The following is an 18,925-nucleotide window of genomic DNA, read 5'->3' as shown; positions in this document are numbered from 1 at the left end:
AATGGTGTATTTTCGGAAGTCCAAGATATTTAATTTAACATTATGCTTTGCCTAAATTCCAGCTCTCCTCCTACATTATGTCATTTTATTGAGTAGGTGATTTTAAGAGTGTCTTGAGCTTCCTAGTGCAGCAATTGTTCTTTTGGATGATGCAGCACAACTCTGGAAGGTGTGAAACTGCCATTTAAACAGGCATCAGCTATGTGTGTACCCATGGGCACCAAGGAGCTTTATGAAAACTCTGGTTGTTGCATGTCAGATAATATATCCAGGAGAAAAACAACATGAAAAATTGCTGAAATGATCAAACCAGAAAAGATGAATAATGACACAACACTGAGAATTTCTGATTATTGAACCAGTAACAAAGCACACTTCTCAGTGCTCCTCAAACAGACCCTGTCAGGAAAACAAAGCAAGTCAAAACCAAGCAGCACAGAAAGGTCTTCTTTCTCCCGGTTTTGATCCTTTGCCTGCTACTTTGAAGAGTGAGTTGCATAATAGCTTGAATGAACTGTTAGCATTTTAATTATTTAAAAGGTCATCAGTGCGTGGGAGAGCTATGCTGAAAGCTAGAAAGGGTTTTTCAAATCAAACAGAAAAGGGAGGAACAAACGACAGGCAAACCTGTAAAGGATAGCTGAAGTGGAGGAACAAACCTCATGGAAAAGTCTGCAAGAGACCACTGACCTTGACTCATTCACTTGTCAGTGCCATTGAAGAACTACTTTGGAACTAACCATGTTAACAGTCTCAGCATTCATATTTCCTTATTTAATAGAATGTAACTTGTTTAAATTTTATCTATCCATCTGCTGAGCCACTGATTTAATATCCAGTTACCTTAGCTAATTTTAGAAACCGTATGGTAAAGTTGTTTTTTTCTAAAGAGGAAGGATGACCTATAATTTTGACTCGTGTCAGAGCATGTGCCAGTTTTAATTAGAAAGCAGGAGTTAGTTCAGAGACCAAAGTATTCTACACTTCTAGGAAATCTAAAGTAAACTAAAAAAAAAAAAAAAATTAACTAATGGATAGTAACTACTACCGACAAAATAATGTTCAATTGCTGTAGAACTTCCAGATTGCCATAGAGTAGAACTTCTATATTGCCATAGAGTAGATGGCAGTCCTCCTCTTAACCACACTGTCTGCAAGAATAAGATATTTTATGATAAAAGTAGTGCAGCCTGATAGCCTGAAATACCTCAAAGCCATAGAGACAGAAGTTTACATAGCGCTTGAAAGGATTTGCTAAAGAGCATGAAAACAAAGAAGTATTAGAAACTCAAAGTTTCAAATAGAAGTATGGTATTACAAACACAGTTAGGTAACAATGGTAGTTGAGTGTGCATATGTGTGAGATTCCGGTATATTCCTTTCTTAACCATCCCTGCAAAATAAGTTCGAAACATTATTTGGTTTCCCCATTTTACTCTAAGAGAGGTGCACAATGTTTTCCTAAAGCTTTGATGTTTTTCAGGTAGTTCCAACAGAAAGCTTGAGCAGCCAGCTCAAGCTAAACCCGTTCCTAGAGCTCCTTCACAGGCATGGATGTTCAGCATCATTCTTCAGGTCTGGCCCATCTAACTGTCACAGATACTATTTTCTTCCTGAATTTGTTCCTGAAAAAGCAGTGGCTAGAGGAAGAATGTTTCCCATAAAAATTAATGTCATTGTGGGGGGTGGGATTCACAGAAGGTGCAGTTTATTTAAGAGAAAGATGAGGAGGATGGGGAAGGCAGGAGCAGGGCCATCAGCTGTATTCTGAGCAACAGGGCTTTCTGAGCAGATCACAGAGCTGAAATATCTCAGATGCTTCACCTGCACTCTGTGACTGAACACACAGTTGTGTGAAGCTTTCACAATAAGCATTTTTGGTGTCTCTAAGTGCATTATGGCATTTACATAGCTGCTGTCATCTTCTTCAGATGAGCCAGTTCAGAGTAATTAAAGGCAAAGGATAGAAAGACAGGGCAATGACTATGGCAACAAACTCTAAAACAACAGTGAGAGATGTCATTGATTTTGGGGTGCTGTTGCAATGCAATTGCTTGTTTGTGCTCCTTTCTCCAAACATAAGCCCATTTAAAGCTCTATTTTGCTCTGGTACTTGCATTGCAGAAAAATGATAGTATCTGTCCAGGGAAGGAAATCTGTTCTCCATCCTTTTCACTTCAAAGAACTAAACAGAACTAACTTTCATGGTCTTCCCATTTTGGAGAACAATCTGGGTCCTCCCTTTGCAGATGGGGGAGTGAGTGGAGGACCTTTGCAATGGGTCTGGGAACACAGATCCCATCAAGTCTTTTAGGAAGTGACTTGACTTCTCCAGGTGTTAGGTCCAAGAGAGTATCTCATGTGGAGGTTTCTTGTGAGGTAACCGCAATAGTTCAGTGAGAATTTTTGGTCATGGGTTTGAAGAGCAGGTTGGTGTGAGTATTGCAGAGAAACAAAGTAAACAGTATTGGACAGAAACAGAAAACGGTAAACAAAAGAAACAGTATTGAAGAGAAACTTCTGTGTGGGAAGTGAAGAGTGAGGAAAGGCTGCAAATGTCACCAGAATGGAAGCATGATGGGTGAGGCATGGGAATTTGGTGGAGAATTTAGAGACATAAAAGAAAATACAAGCTTTTGTTATATACACCTGGGTTTATACTATGGTGAACATTCACTTTGAATACTAAAAAAAAAAAAAAAAAAAAAAGTTCTGCATTTTAATTAGAAAATGGCACACAAGGTCAGAGAGGTGTTGCTCTCTGCCTCTCACTGTTTCTCATTGAATGACCTATTGGAAGGTACAAGAAGAGTACAGAGATATTTATCTACTTAAAACCCATGTATGTCTTAATACTTCTATCATAGACTATTGTGCCTAGCGTCTTATGAATTTCTTTTCCAAGGTGAATCTGCTTTTCTTACAATGAAATTTAAAAATAGTCATGAACTACTTACATTTCCTCTCTGCTAAGCAATCTTGCATGGCTCAATGGGGTCAGTGGGGTCATATTTTCCAGGTTCTAAGAGAAAGCTTGATGTGCACAGATTTTCTGCTGTTAAAAGTGAAAACCTTGCACCTCCATCTGGATTGCAGAGCAGCTGTTTTATTCAGCTCATTCCATCCGCCCCAGCCTTCCAGCAGTGCATGAGAGGGGAGTGAAACACAGGTCCCTCCTAGCTGCTATGTTCTTCCCCAGGGAAATCAGGACAAGGAAAACAATGAACAACTGGGGTTCTTTCTGGCACAAGGACAGCATGTGGCCACATATATCACACATCTCATGGGACAGATGTAACAGGGAGTGAATGAACCCTGCACTGTAGTTGTGCCCCTGTGACTTTGTACGATTTCAGGCTTCTGCTGATGCAGCTTTGCTATTTAAAGATGAATATGTTCCTAGTGTCTGCTTCCTTGCCTTCCTTCCAGCTCAATTCCCCATCAGACACGTGTTGCAGGAACTTGATTTTGTTCAGCTGAAGCAGCTGTTCTAACAGTTAAATCAGAAATCTTCTCTTGTAAGGCATTATCTTTGCCCTGTGCCTGCACATAAGTGTGAATACACACCCCTGGAAGCCTGCTCTGTCTGTCCCTCTGTCCCCTTACACTTCAGCCTAAACTTGCATAGAGACCTGGACAAATCTCTTGCACCTAACACCTCCAGACTGAGATAACACACAGGATACATGGTAGAAATATGCAGTGGCATAAGAAAACTTGCAAAGTATCAGAGCAGAATGATACCTGGATGGGCCATCTGACCCCTGCTGCCACTGCAGTTTTACAATAAATGTTTGTGCCTGAAAAATATTCTCTCTACTAGCTTTTGTTCCAGATTTTAAAAAGGAACAGCAGCATTTGGCTTGGTCCTGATTGCCTCCACAAGTCCAAAACTGAATTTTCACAGGAAAAGCTGTCAAGTCTGGAAGAAGGTATTTGTTTCTTATAATTTCTGTCAACACTTGATTTCCTGCTGCAGCATATATGACCAGCATTTTCCATGTGAAGAGAGGTTAACTACTGTCTAGAGGTGTTCAGGAATGGAGTATGCTGTGCCAAGAGGGATGCTGAGAGATGAAATGGCATTGAATAATTACACATATGTTGTACTTTTACACTGTGCAATATAAAGTAGGCATGCTCACCAAGGAACATGCCTTGTGGACCTTCTGTGTAATGGAGATAATTAGGAAAAACTGCGAAGCAAGAAAATTAATGACTGATCAATTAACCTCCCCATTGTTAGCAAAATGAATTACTTAAACCAGAGTTCCACTCAGTGCAGCAGCTGCGAGTAACAATTATTTCATATTCAGCTTGCCAAAGACCTGGGAGGGCTGCAGGGTTCAGAGGCACCTCTGGAGCTCTGAGCACCTTGAAGGCCAGGAGCAGTGAGATGTGGGGAGGTGGCAGAGCTGATGGCAGCTCAGGACATGGTGCTCACTGCTGGGTCGTCTGGCTTCTAAAACACCGCACCATTTTCTGCCTCTGAGGTGATTTCCCTTATGCACTTCAGGAGAAACATGGTCTCAAAGACCTATTTTGGTCTTTAGGTCCCCTTGAGAGGCAAAATTAGAGACCTCTGGCTTTTTTTCATTTTTGTTTCTAAGCAACACTTTTGTCTGCAAATCATCTCAGTGCTTTACAGGCTGTGAAGGTCTGAGAGCTAAAAAATATTTATATCCCCATTATACATAAACTAAAAAACCCCAGAGGTTTCTTTAAGCATCACACAGATTATTTAGGAGAGAAATACAAATTTCAGGACTGCAACACAGCTGGTCTAGCACAAAGCATTTTATTTTCTGTAGGAGTCATATCTGGCTGCATATTTTAACAACCCACATTTTGATGCAATAAGAGCAAAAGCAGCGAGTAATAAATGGAGATGCTGTAAGTGTTGGGACAATTTGGGGTCATTTGGATATCAGGTCTCTACTCCCTGATTAGCCATGTACTGCCTTTGAACAGGACAAGGAGAAAATGAGATTTCTGTGGCATTTTTCTGCCTAATAATGCTTTGAGTCCTATTGATGAAATATTAAAAAGGAATGGTGAATTTGTTCAAAACTAGTCCTAGTTTTTATTGGTATTAATAGTACAACATATTTAGGAAGGCAAATTTTTACATTGTGCTTAAAATGTACTTTTGATGAAGGGCTTAGGGCTCTGGAGAGAAGAAATTAAGACCTCAAGTATGTAGGCAGCTGAGGGCCAAAACCACCATCTCTAGTTTTATGCTGCCCTAAGGGTCAGCTCTTTGTTTGTCCTGGCACAAGGCTGCTTGTAAATTTGTTAACATAATATGGTACAGAGGTGCCTATAATTCTGGTTTGGACTATTTTTCACCTTTGCCCTTCCTCACAATAATTCTCTTTGACTAAGAGAGCAGACAATGACTCATAGAGTGCAAATGAATAATACACGGTGCTGTCAGGCTTTTGGTATGTTCACCAGAGTAGAAAGACAACTTTTCTTTACCTTCAGAAAGCAAAGGAGCCTAAAAAGCTACAAAAAATACACAAGCACAGCCATACATCCTCCACCTCCAGAGTAAAAAAGAAAGAAATGCAGAGAAGTTTGCTGCTTTCTTGCAACCACCATAATTTAATCTTTCTTGTTTTTCAGCTTTTCCAGGAGAATTTACTCTCTCTTCATATTCACAGGACTCCAGGGTGCTCTCACTTATATCTTGTGAATGATTCAGGCCAGAAAGAGAAATTAAATTTAGACATGGTAAACTAACCTTCTGGTGATACCTTCCAAATGTGGTAGTGACTCTGTTTAGCTGACACCTCCTGCATAGTGTGAAGGGGTAAGGAAGTACTCTTCCTCTACAGAGATTGAAACCAGTCACAATGGGAGCAAAAGTGCCCTTTCATATTTGGGATTTCATGTAATAACGAAGATTTCATGAAGCCTCTTTATTTCAACCCTCCGAGTTTAAATCATACTTCCACAATTCCTCAGCCACGCAGTTGTAGTCAAAATTGAACCATTTCCACCAAGCACTTTTCTTTTGCCAGAACTCCAGGGATAGAAATGTGCCATCAGACTTTTCACAGCCAGTCCTATTCCCTGGTGGTGTGTTTCTGCTCTTTCAAAGGCAATGTGACAGGAGTCCTGAAAGCTACTGCTTAGGATGGAACCATTGATAAATATGGTAATTTGTGTGGAAGAGGTGATCTGAGGATACTGTGAGCCTGAAAACCCAAACCACTCCAGCCTTTGTAGTACTGCAGTCAAAGCACAGAACTAAATGATGAGTGTACACTCTGCCTTTTCTAAATACAGTATTGTTAGTGGGTTGGTGTTGCTGACATTTCTGTCTGTTCGCTTTGCTGACGTGGCCAGTCTGCAGTCATCTGTAGCAACAGAGAATTCTTGGCCTCTCTTCAGTTCATAAACCTTTTGTTATACGCCACTTGTCACTAGAGTTCAATTAATTTAGTCTGCTGTTAGTAATGTGTGATTTGTTTTTCCTCCTGTTTCACTGGTAGCAGGAGTCCTTAGTACAGAGAGGTTGCTTTCAGCTCTGTTCTGTAACTTAGCAGCTGCTCATTTTAGAAAGGAGTGGGGGACATGTTAAGCTAACCATGATGCCAGCTTTTAGAGAGTTGTAGATTGGCTCAAATTTAATTTTTTTTTCAAGACAAGATCCATCACGAGCCACTCTTAAAAGAAATCTATAAGCATGAAAATTTTCTGCAACGTTCTTTAGCCTGTAGTCAGAAGAAGCTTACACTTCACAGTCCTAATTTAATTTTGCCCTTACATGCTTATCCTTGTCTGGCTTTCTCAATAAATTCCTATCTGCTTTAAGTATGTAAATTTTTCTTCAGTGATGAACACAGGTTTGCCAGGCCAATGAAATTTTTTCTATAAAAGTACAGAACAGCAGTGTTATTAAGATAGATGTTTATTTTTGGTGAAATTCAGGAATTCTGTGGGAATTTTCACTCAGGTTTTTCATTGCAAGGACTTATTTCTGAACCTTCTACCTTCAGGCACATAGAAGGTCTTCCTGGAATCTGACTCATTTGAGACTCAGGTTTCCTATTCAATCTTGAAGCATATAATTAAATCTAGTCATGCTGCTTTTTCATTTCCCCTTTATCTGAAAACTCTGAATCAATTTATATTTCCTTATTCTCTCCATCCCACCCATAATTCCCTCTCTCTCTCATACACACGCACACACACACGCACACATACACACAAGCACAGCTCATCTCCAGAGTAAGAGAAAAAGTGATGTAGAGCTTAACTCTTGGTGTTTCATACACAGTTACCTTTGAAAACAAATATTTGAGTCTATTGAAAGGATTTTTACTGAGGTTTCTGAAGTCAAATACTTTGAGGAAACCTCAGATTTGATGAAAAGTCAGAAAGTCTCTCTATGCATTTATGTCTTCAACTGCCTGATGATATGCGTAATAGATAAACTTTATAATCTGAGGTCTCTGCTCTGGTCAATACATGGGTGAATTATATTCAGGGAATTAGGCAGGAACACTTCTGAAAACAGCTCTTATCTGTAAAATACCTGCTGATGTGTATGGCAGAAAGAAGGTGGCCTCTCTGGAGGGAGAATGGGGCTGCAGTAACACAGTTGTGTAGCTTTCAGTGCTCTCTTGGAGAGAAATAGTCTACCAAGGGCTCTAAAGCCAAACTTCAAAAAACTGCCCAAAATTCAGAGCCCAAATTCTCTGTGCATTCAGTAGAGAGAGGTGGTGGTTGACAGACAGCTCCAAAGACAGATGTCTGCATGTTTGAATAATTCTCAGTATGTGTTTCTCACTTCCTGGGTGCACAAATTTAGCCTCTAAGGCTATTCCTGGGCCCAGCTAAAAACTTCTGAGAGTTGTTGTCTGAATGCATAATGTGCTACGGAAAGCTAAATCCTGTGAATAACCAGACTTACACATTTTAAATATAACTTGAAATCAGCAGAGACAATTCCACATCCGAACAATTCCACATCCACCGCCTTACCTCTCCCAGGGGCTAGGGAGATTAAAGCATTGCTACTTGCATGTGACAGAAGTGAGCTCCACAGAAAAGCCTGTGCTGAAATACCCACAACTCTAATCAGAAGAACTGAAGAGTGTGCAGTACATGAGTCACAAGACAACACACACTGCACAATAAAAAAAAAAAAAAGAATATTGATTATTTGTTATGAGAGAGGCCCTGGGGCAGGAATGTGCAGCAGCACCAGTGTTCATGAGATGAGTAAGCCACAGGCAGGAGGCATTCTGGTGGACATGTAGTCTTGTAGCAAGGGATGCAGAACAGAGAAAGACTCTTCCAGCAGCAGCAAATGCCTTCACCCCCAATCCATTTGCTTTGAAGGTGGGGATGGCAGCATCCACAGGACATTATGGTCTGGCTGGGTTCACTACTGGATGGATAAAAAAAGGCTTAGGTGGTGGGTCACATGAGGCAGGCTGTAAGAGACCCACTCTACTGGTGTGTGTGTAGCTACCTTCTAGAGTAGGGATCTATCCTGGGGACCAACCAGCCTGTTATCTTTATTGATGTTTTAGATTAGATGATGGCATGTACTCTTATCACGTTTGCAGGCCACAGAAGATTGGAAAGAACTGCTTGATATGCTTGAGGGCAGAATTGCCATCCACAGGGACCTAAATAAACTGACAGGAATCTTATGAAATTCAGCAAGGACAAATGCACAGCTCTGCACCTGTGGAGAAAAACCCTGCCATAAAACAGTCTGGGGACTGACTGCCTGGGGAATGTCTCTGCAGGAAGGAACCTGGGGATCTTGGGGAACATCAGGCTGAGGATGAGCCAGCAGTGTGCCCTGCCTGCAAAGAAGGCCCAAAATACCTTGGATTGTATTAACAGGAGCACAAGCAGTAGATTCAGGAAAGTGATTATGCAGTTCTACTCATCACTCATTGCACTCTACATTAGAGTACTGCGACCTGCTCTGCCCTGCCCAGTGAAGAAAAGACACTGATAAAGCAGAGGGAGGTCAGCAGAGGGTCACCAGCTGAGACCTCAGCACTCACCCTGTGAGGAGAAGCTGAGGGACCAGGACTGGCTCAGACTGCAGAAGAGGCAGCTATGGGAGCACCTAACAGAATCCCCCTCCACCAGACACTTTTCGGGAGGTTGCAAAAGGCAATATGGGGGATAATAGAATCAGGAAAGGTTGAGACTGGATTTAAGGTGAAACTTTTTTAAAAAAGAGGCAGTAAACGAGGTTGCCCAGAGAGGTTATGAGCAACCACATCTTGTCTTACAGCTGACCCTTCTTTCAATTGGATGGGAGATTCTGAGGTACCTTCCAGTCTGGCTTTTTTCCATCAACTTATGACATAAGGAATGCTAAAGTCTGAAGTGGCATTGAATTGCATAGACATGCAAGTACATAGTACATAGGTATGTGAGTAAATAAATAAAAAATCACTGAATAATGGGGTTAAATCCAGATACTGAATAACCTCTGACTCAGTGAGCACTATTGGTGCTCTGCTTTGAGAAATGCCTGGGTCCAATGCAAAGCTACAGCATGCAGGTATCTATTTCCTGGGTAATAATGAATAATACCAAAAGCACTAAATGTTTGTTCCACAAGTAGTCTGAATTCCATTTTTCCCTGACTTTGAGAAGCTTGACTTTTCAGCCTTAATGTCCTTTTAACACATTTTTTTGTATGTAAACATACAGTTTTCATGTAATACTCCACAAACAACACAAGGGGTTTTACACAGAAAACGCGTTTAGATGTTTGCTTTATCACTGTGCAAGAGGTTCCTCTCCTTGACAGATTGTCGTACCGATACGGCTTGCTTTCTTTGCACTTAATCACGCATGAAGCATAAACAGGGTGAAGGGTGTTTCATTTCAAAGTCTATGAATGGTAATCTTGCTGGCTGCTGTGCTGGCCAAGTGCATTAGGATATTATGCAGTCTGCTGGTTCAAGTGGCAAGCTTGTAAGTCCCAGGAGATAAATGCCCATATTTTTTTTCCTCATGTTGGTGTCTGCCAACTGGACCTGTGTCAGACTGTTTTTGGACAGATCAGCCGATCAATGCTTCTGTATTCTTACTTACATCAATCATCTTTTCTATTATGAGCCATGTCCCAAAATCCCTGTCTGCACAAAACTCTCATTGACATCATCAGGAGCCTCGGGACTGTTTGATAAAACAGTAACCATTAAAAACATGGAACATTTTGATAAAATATAAAATACAGCTCTATATTTAAACTGTATTTTCTGGTACATGAGTAAGGAAGGAATTTACCTGGCCCATATCTCTTCAGTACTTCTGCAGAGTCTCTGCTGCTGGCAACCTCTGCTCACCTTGGCCCAGTGCTTGCATGGAGCTGCTGTAACCCATTCCTCTGGCTAAGGAGGTGGGTACACAGCATGGCTGTGAATTCTACACTTCATACAACTGTTTCTTCATACAGTAAATAAGGGTTATCTGTGTGTGTGTATGTGTATGCATCTAGGTATTCATGCATATGTGATCCCACCCAGCAAAATAAGTACTAAAAGTATTAAAGTATTATAAGTACTAAAAGTACTGCTAATCTGAAAATACTATTTCTTTACTGTTTCTTCATCTGCTAACACAGAACAACAGCAATGACATGAGCAAGGATTGCAGAGATGATTACTATAAATTATTCTCCTCTTTGGTGGCAGAGTGTCGTACTTACCAAAAATTATGTACACTGGAAAATATTATCTGTACCCTGTCCATTCATCTTTCCTCTTATTTCATCATACCAGAAAGATTCACCTATCACAATAATTTTATTTTTTTTTTAAATAAGATTTTTACTAATGAAGGCATTGGATTTTTGTCACATTCTGCTGCCACTGGTTTTGAACAGAAATATTATCAGGGAATTAACCTGTATGTGAGGGATTTAAAGCATAACATGCCTCAGAGATTGGTATCAAATGTCACACAATCATTGTCACTAAAATTGCTGATATTCTGTTCAAAATGGCACCTAAAAATAACATAAAGAAGCCTTTCTCTATTTGCTTGCCTGTTTTCAATTGCTAAGATTTTCAAAATCATCGTATCACAACAATGGCAGTAGGCCCTTCTTACCCAGTACATGCCTTCTGACAAGGCCAGAAGAAGGGAGAAAGGTGGAATTTCAAAAAAATGAGCTGCATTTTTCTAATCAAATTTCTGGTGACAGAAGGTTTACCCCATCAGTAGAGAAGTATGATGCAGTTGTTGTTCAGCAGCTATCCCCACTCACTTTATTTACATTTTAAAATATGACATGTACTTTTGACATCTGGGCCCAGTGGTTGAGGGGGTGTAAGTGTTGCAGTGATGTGACCATGATCTTACTGGCTTAAGACAAATGCATGTATAGGAACTGCCATCTTAAATTCTGGGAACAAGTAAACCAGCCATTTCCAGGCCTAAAAATATGATTCTCTGGAGCTTGAACAGAAGGACTGCATTTGGGAGCTGGAGAATGTAAAAGCCATATAATTTAAGGATCAAGAAAAGAACAGGAATTAAAAATCCAGTATGACAGGTGACATATGGACACTTTAGTAGTCATAGTTAGAACATAGAAGTAATTATGATTTAGTGACGCTATTTTTGAGACATATGTAATTTAGTATAAAAATATTGTAGCTGAATACCAAATTATATTTCTGGAATTAAACATCTTCCTGACTTCTTCTGAACACAAGACACATTATTTATTAGGTTTTCTCAGAAGTATAGACATTTAACTGCTCATCCCTATTGAATAGCATGTTTCATTTAGTACTTAAAGAGCCTACGTGCATGCAAAATTGATAACTACAACTGGGTTCACAAGCTGCTCAGAATGCAAAGATGCCCATTTTTCATGTTCAAATGCCAAGTGGAACCCAAAAAGATGCATTTTATGTATGACAGGTGCACACAGTCAGTTTTTTCAGATGCGCCTGAGATCTCATGTTTTCAGTAATTTGGCATCTCTTCTGCAGTAGATACAAAACAGATCAAAGGATCAAAGATATTAAATGTTGGAGGGGCACTGAAATATCATCATGTAGTTTCCAGTGCTGTAAATATTCTCTTGAGGTCCATGTATGTCATGTAAAAGAAGTTGTTTGCCTCAACAGGCAAAATGAGTTCAGTTGACACAGCCACTTCACTTGAAAGGTAAGGTTTAAATATAAAGCTATTTTGTCTGATAATACTTTTAACAAATTTTAAAAGTTCTTGGACAGTTGAGTATTGTAGAGAGCTACAATGTACATAATATAATCTTCTGAAATGAGTGAGAAAGTACATTTTTCAGTATTAGACCTCAAAGCGCCTTCAGAGCGTCAGTGTAGGATTTTTCATTCTAATGTTAGTGTTTCTAGCTGTTTGTTAGAACACCTTTGGGGATACATGTCAAAGGGATAAAGGAAAAACATATATGACCACAGGTGGTCTTTTTGGTTTTCTTCAGCAAGGGGAAAGCTCAGGCAAACCCCAGGTGGTGCAGTACCCTCAGCACCCCCCTGGAGTCCCTTAGGGTAGGACAAGTTGCAGCAGGACCCCACCCCATTAGACAGTCCCCTCCTGCCAAGTTCAGTCACTCCAAACTTTAATATTTCATGGAGAAATAAAATCATTTCTGAGCTGAGCAGATGGGTGAAGGGGCCTGTGAATAATATTCTGTTGGCTAATTTTGCTTCATAAATCTTCACCTTTCCCCAGTTTAAAAAAAAAAAATCCAGATGTGAATAAATGTGAATAATAATGCCACTTGGCATTTGACACAAAATATCTCTAGGTCCTCTTCCTACCTTGAGTGGCAAGGGTGAGGACAGAATTGGAAGGCCCAATCCAAACAAAGGAGGAAAAAGTCACCTATTTTTACAGAATTGTGTTCAAGCCATTTTATTCCTTAGAGCTATTGCTTCATATTCTCTGTGCATTCAGGTGAGTGGCAGTGTTACAGTGCATTAGTCACATTTTCTAATTCTCCTTTGTTCTCTTTTCTAACACAAACGCGGATTGTTGGATCAATCTAGATCGCTCCAGAGCCTCAGTGTGGATGGTACATTCTGCATGCCTCATCTAGCACTTCTCATACACTCTGCCCAAGAATAAATGAGTCTTAAATGTGGCACTGCTTCTTTTCCCCAGTGCTAATGGAGAGGGAAAGTATTCTTCTGACTGATGGAATAAAGGTCAGAAGCTGTGTGAAAATATGGCAGACCCTAAGTGTGGCACTCAGATAAAACTGTGCCAAAAGTATTAAATTCACTCTGTTCACATCTATTTTACAGCATGAGTTGAACTTGCAGATTGCACTTCCCTCATTACTTCAAGACTTTTTTTAAAGGTCTTTAAAAAACAGAGTAAAAAAGGCTAGGGGGTTTATTGGAGAATTTGCTGTGCAAAACCCTCTGTTGTGTGAGAGGTCAAACCAAATGAAAGCAAAGGTTCTTTTTGGATCCAAAAATCAATAACTCTTTGGAATTACTGCAAAGATTTGGTGTACTACTGCCAACCCTTCAAAAGAAAAAAATCTATTTTCTGTGCCCTTATACTCACCCTGTCCACTTTGAAATTATACTGCTCATTGACAGAATTAATACAAGTGCAGTTTCCAATTTAATTGATGCAGCATTTTTTCAGTGGAGAAAATACAATTCTTTGTAGTAACTGATTTGTTACAAGTAAATAAAGGGTAATTATGTAGCCTGCTGCTCATATTAGACAATCCATTTAAGCTCCTGCTCTACAGATGTTTAAGTCTATACAGATGCTTGGCAGCAGACTGGGGGCAAGCCACTGATTTACTGTCTATCTGCAGTGAGCAGGGACTAAAGTCACTAAATCTGCAAAATGTGGTAAGAGATCATACTGATTTTCTAACAGCCATCCAGCATTATATAGATACTTTATCATGGAGCTGTACACAAGTTACTTAGCCCTGCTGGTGAAGGCATTAATTAAGTGAGGAAAAGCAGCCTACAGATCCGCTTTCAGATGCAAACTGTGTGCCTGCAGCTTTTTATGTGTCTCAGCTCTGCAGTCCCCTGCAGTTCCAACTTGGATGCTGGTCCTTTTGTTTAGAAAGAGTCAACAGTTTGAAGGGCAGCTTTGGAAAAGAAGAGAAGCAATGTAAAATATAATTCATATTTTTGAAAGTTTAGCTTTGCCTGTGTTAAAAGCAAGGCTATGTACAATGAACTGTGAAAACATGGCAAGAAATGACAGTGTCTCAGCCGATAATATCTACAGGAAGTAAAACCCTGCAGAAATCTCAGCTTGCTGTCAAAAACAGTCCAAACATTATACACATGGCTTGTACAGTTAAGAACCTGGAACCAGAGTGTGCTGAAGTGCTAAACTGGCTTTTGACAGCACTAGCATCTTGCAGGACAGAGGATGATTTTTTTCATTTCACTGCATTCTCTTAGTTCCATTCGGTGACTATTTAATTCAAACCTGAGAAACCAGCTGGGAGTTGAAAAAGCAGAGAGGCTTATATTCCTCTCAGAGCTTTCAAAAAGTATGGGAGGGGAGGAGGAGGAGATCTACCACCACTTCTGATAGTTTAGTGAGATCGTGACCAGAAAGAACAACTGCTGTTCAATTCACTGGTAGATATTGTTCCCTTCTTCTAAAAGTCAGCTGGTTTTAATGTAAGGCTCTTTTTCCCCATGTTCTCAGCACACTTCAGGTAGTTTTATTCTTTCCTTATGTGAATGCTAAATGTCCAATTGGTATCCATACGCAGCTTGGCCCAAATCATAAGAAAGGGTCTAGCAGTTGGTAATTAAGCAGTGAGATGCGGGCATATATGACAGAAATAATGGGGACAGAAAAAGAATAAATACTATTTATTGTACCATTGTTTAAGTCAGGAGGGTTCAGGATTTCTCAGGATCACCGTGGAAGGCAAATGAAACCCTCTGAACAGCAGAGACCTTGTCCAAGAACCTTGCTTTCCTAGGGAGGCTGCCACCAGGTGGGTACACAGAATAGGGGCTGAAGGAAGAGATTCTCTACTGCCCATGCATCACAACTGTGATCACATATTAATTGTACAACCAACCTTCTCCTGACACTAGAAGGTCTGAGGCCTGCTCTGTTGATATTCCTTTAAAAAAAGTAAGTAGGTTACAATGTATGGTAGCAAAAGGAATCAACTATTTTTTGCAAAAAAGGTTAATGCAAAGTAAGATAGATATCAACTATTTAAACTGTGGGTTTCAGCTTGCTGATTTAAAATAATGATAATTAAATCTTTCTGCTTTAACCAAAGCACTAGCAGGCAACTGTGTCAGTAGTCAGAAATTATCTGTACCTTCATGTTTAGGTCAGCAAACCAGTCCATTCCCAAGTAGAGAACAAATTAATTTGAGATTGTTTATTTCTTCCAGAGAATTGTGTGTGTGTGTGTGTGTGTGTATGTGTGCAGAGGTTGGTTAGGAAGTCATGTTACTTTTAGCACATTTGAATGAAAATTCTTGCAGAACTGCAAGCCATGAAGGGAAATGAGACATGCTGATTAAAAGGATCAAAAAAAGAAAAAAAGGATATTGCTTTTTCAGAAGTGCAAATTGCAAGCCAGGCCATGGTGAAAATTTGTCTGCACTGTTGATTTCATAACCTTCAGCTATCAAACCTCTTAGAGGAAAACTGGCAAATTACTAGAGCTCTGCAAATACTGTGGACTTTTCAGCTTTAATTCATTTCAAGATGCCTCTTTTTCCTATTAAAAAGGTTTTCTATATTTCAAGAACATAGCAGTAATACGACTGTATTGACAGCACACCTTATTTAAAAGATATACAATGTTTCCATGGGAAAAGACTGTCTTCTGTATAAGGCTAACAAAAAAAAAATTTGCAAAACCTTTCTTTCTAAGGAATAAATTTTAAAAATCAGACATGGATATATAAGAACCAAAATACAACATGAATTGCATATAGTTTCTCACTATGATTGCATAAAAGCTCCTGTTACTATATATGAAGGAAGCCATATCTGTAAGTTAGATAAGGCTATAAATTAGAGAGACTGTCTTGAAAATCATGGGTTTATATCTTCACATTCCTTAAGGCATACACAAATAGGCTTTCATCCTGAGGGAAGTAGAAGTCACTCTGTCAGTTTGGTAGAAAGATCAGCCAGTTGCTGGTGAGGTGGAACATTAACCTGCAACTGCAGAAATATTTCTCCTCCCCAGTATCAAGACAGTGCCAAGTGAGGGAAATTTCTAGAATTAAGCATTCACTAAATGTTCATAGGTTTGGGCTTTATTAAACTCTTGATTGTCCTCAGCAAACTGTATAGATTTTCATCACCTGTGGAGAAGGTTGTTTAGCTGTTTGTCAGCCCTGTCATTAAAATCATCTTCATGTTATATACATTATATAAAACTCACACTAAATTTGATTTCTGGAAGTTCAAGAGCTTATTTTCCTCTTTCAAAAGAGGTGCAAATGCTTTCTTACGTTCCTCACACGTTGTGAGAGTATTAGAAAGGGAGATTTCGGACTACTTCCTAGAATTTTTAAGCCTGCAGTACTCATTTCTCTGATCAAGACCTTCCATGCTGGAGACAGACAGAACAATCAGTCCTCTTTTGATTAGGAAACTTAGCATGTCTTGGGGTTTTCTGAAGCCATGTGTCTTCTAGTCCTTTCATGCCCACCCATATTTCATCTGTAATCTCTTCCATTTTGCTGAATTATAGCTAACATGATTTTTTTTTTGCCCCAGAGTACTCTTTTTGTGTCAGAAATTTTTGGGGGGATTCTGCTGGGCACGTACTAAATTTCACAACTTAACATTTGGAATGGGCTCTGAACCACAGCCAGGAGGAAGACAGGAACCCTGACAGCTACAGCAGTGCCTGCTGCAGGCTAACAGGAAATGTGCTGAGTTCTCCTGAGACTGTTGGATGGCTTCTGCTATTGCAGCCTTACAGATGACCCACCAAAAGGCTGTATAAACTGCCTAACTAATTGCATTGCTCCATTTTTTCCTTCCAAAATATTTGGCAAGTTTAGCCAGCATAGCCAATGAAAAGAGGTGTTGGCCATCCCATTCTCCATTGGAAACAGCTACAGGTTTCCTTGGTGAGGCAAGGTCTAAGAAGGTTGCAAAGACACAAATAATAGTCAGGAAATGATAAAGACATGATTAGAAATTTCAGCTTAGGTTATAGGAGGATGTGACTCTCAGAAATATGACAGAAACAGTCTTGCTGTGAACTACTCCACAAGCATAACACATGAGAAAAAGACTTAAGATCATGGATAATGTCAACATATAGGCAGAAGAAAAGTAAAAGGGATTTTTATAATATTTTATATATATTTAGGCATGGACTTTCCAGTTATGATTTCAGATGGATGGGAATGTTGACAGTTCCTGACTCATTCTTTTGCTCCACCATGTTTTATTTTTGGTTGTTTCTACGGATTATCAATCACTAATACTAAAATAATTGTACCATTTAGGTCCCATCACTCTGACCTCATATTATCTATGTCATCCAGCACCAGGACTGCCCATGGATACTCCATCCATGCCCATGCCCATGATACTCCATCTGTGTAGCAGATGGAGTTAAAACAGCAGCAAGCCTCTCACATGCCTTGTGTGGGCATGGTTTGTCTTCTCCAGGGAAGGAAGTATTTGCAGAGGAGGGAAGAGAGGCAGGGTATAGGACAGCACTATTGTCAATCTCATCATCCATCTGTGTTTGCTGGGTTTTCTCTATTAGAGGGTGAAGATTATGGTGGCTATAAAACTTCACCCAGAGCTAAAAGGCAGAGCATTTATGGAAGGTTGGAAGCTGTTCATGGAACCATGCACCACATAGACAAAGAGTTGCTCAAAATTGAAATGCTCTTTCCAGATGCATCTGCTTTTTGTGGCAAGAATATGCAGGTTTTATAGATGACTATGCTATGATCTTGTTAGAAAAAGGGGCCTTTTGTAAGTAGGATGTGTCATAAGCAGTCATTACTTCCAGCACTCACTACAAAAATACCGATATTGACAAGGATGTGTAGAATTTCAAAAATTAAAGTTAGATGATGAAGATCTTAGAAGGTAATAACAGCTCTTCCAAAAACTGTATGATGGAATAATTCTCTCAAATGTGTTACCCAGTCATCTGGACATGCTGTTAAGTATAAAATACAGCAGAATTGCTGATCTTTAGCTCTCAAATCAAGATAATTCCCTTTATGATTTCCCCCCAGCTATATAGCAATGTAATTATTTTGCTTATATTAACATATCTTGCTGAATATTGCATTCTCACACTGCAACTATTTAAAGTCAAATGCTGAGATTTAATATTCTCTTTAAAATAATTCAGGAGGTAAAAAAATTACTTTTAAATAAGTTTGTTCATTTGTTTGTTTTCCTTTGCTTCTGAGATATAAACAAAAATATTTTTTATCAAAAAACATGGGCTGAAAGTTGAATTTATCTGGGAGAAGATGGTATTTTAAATAAAAGAGAGAACATGGTTCTGAATTCAGCACACTGTTAAAAACTCAAAGCAAGGAAAACACATTTCCTGAATTTTCTTCAATTTTCTATGCCTTTTGTTCTGAAACATTACTTCTTTTTAAAAATTTGAAGGAAAAAGTTATAGTGAGGAAGACAACACTCTAAGAAGAGGGGGAAAATTTTCACAGTTAGCTCTGCAGGTTTTGTGATCAATTTTCACATTTCCAGAATATTTGCAAATAGGAACCTGCAATAGCTTCCCTGGATACTTAATTTTCTGTAGGTATTTTTTTTTTATTATTATTATTATTTTGTGATCAAGTAACCACTCCTATTTATCATTAAATTCTTTTAGAATGAAATATTTTGAGATTCAAGGGATGGTTTCTGCCTCACTGCAGAGCAGAGCCCCAGTATCCCATAGCAGCTC

The sequence above is a fragment of the Parus major genome, chromosome 2 (genome assembly GCF_001522545.3).
Source record: "Parus major isolate Abel chromosome 2, Parus_major1.1, whole genome shotgun sequence".
Classification (NCBI taxonomy): Eukaryota; Metazoa; Chordata; class Aves; order Passeriformes; family Paridae; genus Parus; species Parus major.
Note: the sequence above shows the minus strand (reverse complement) of the source record.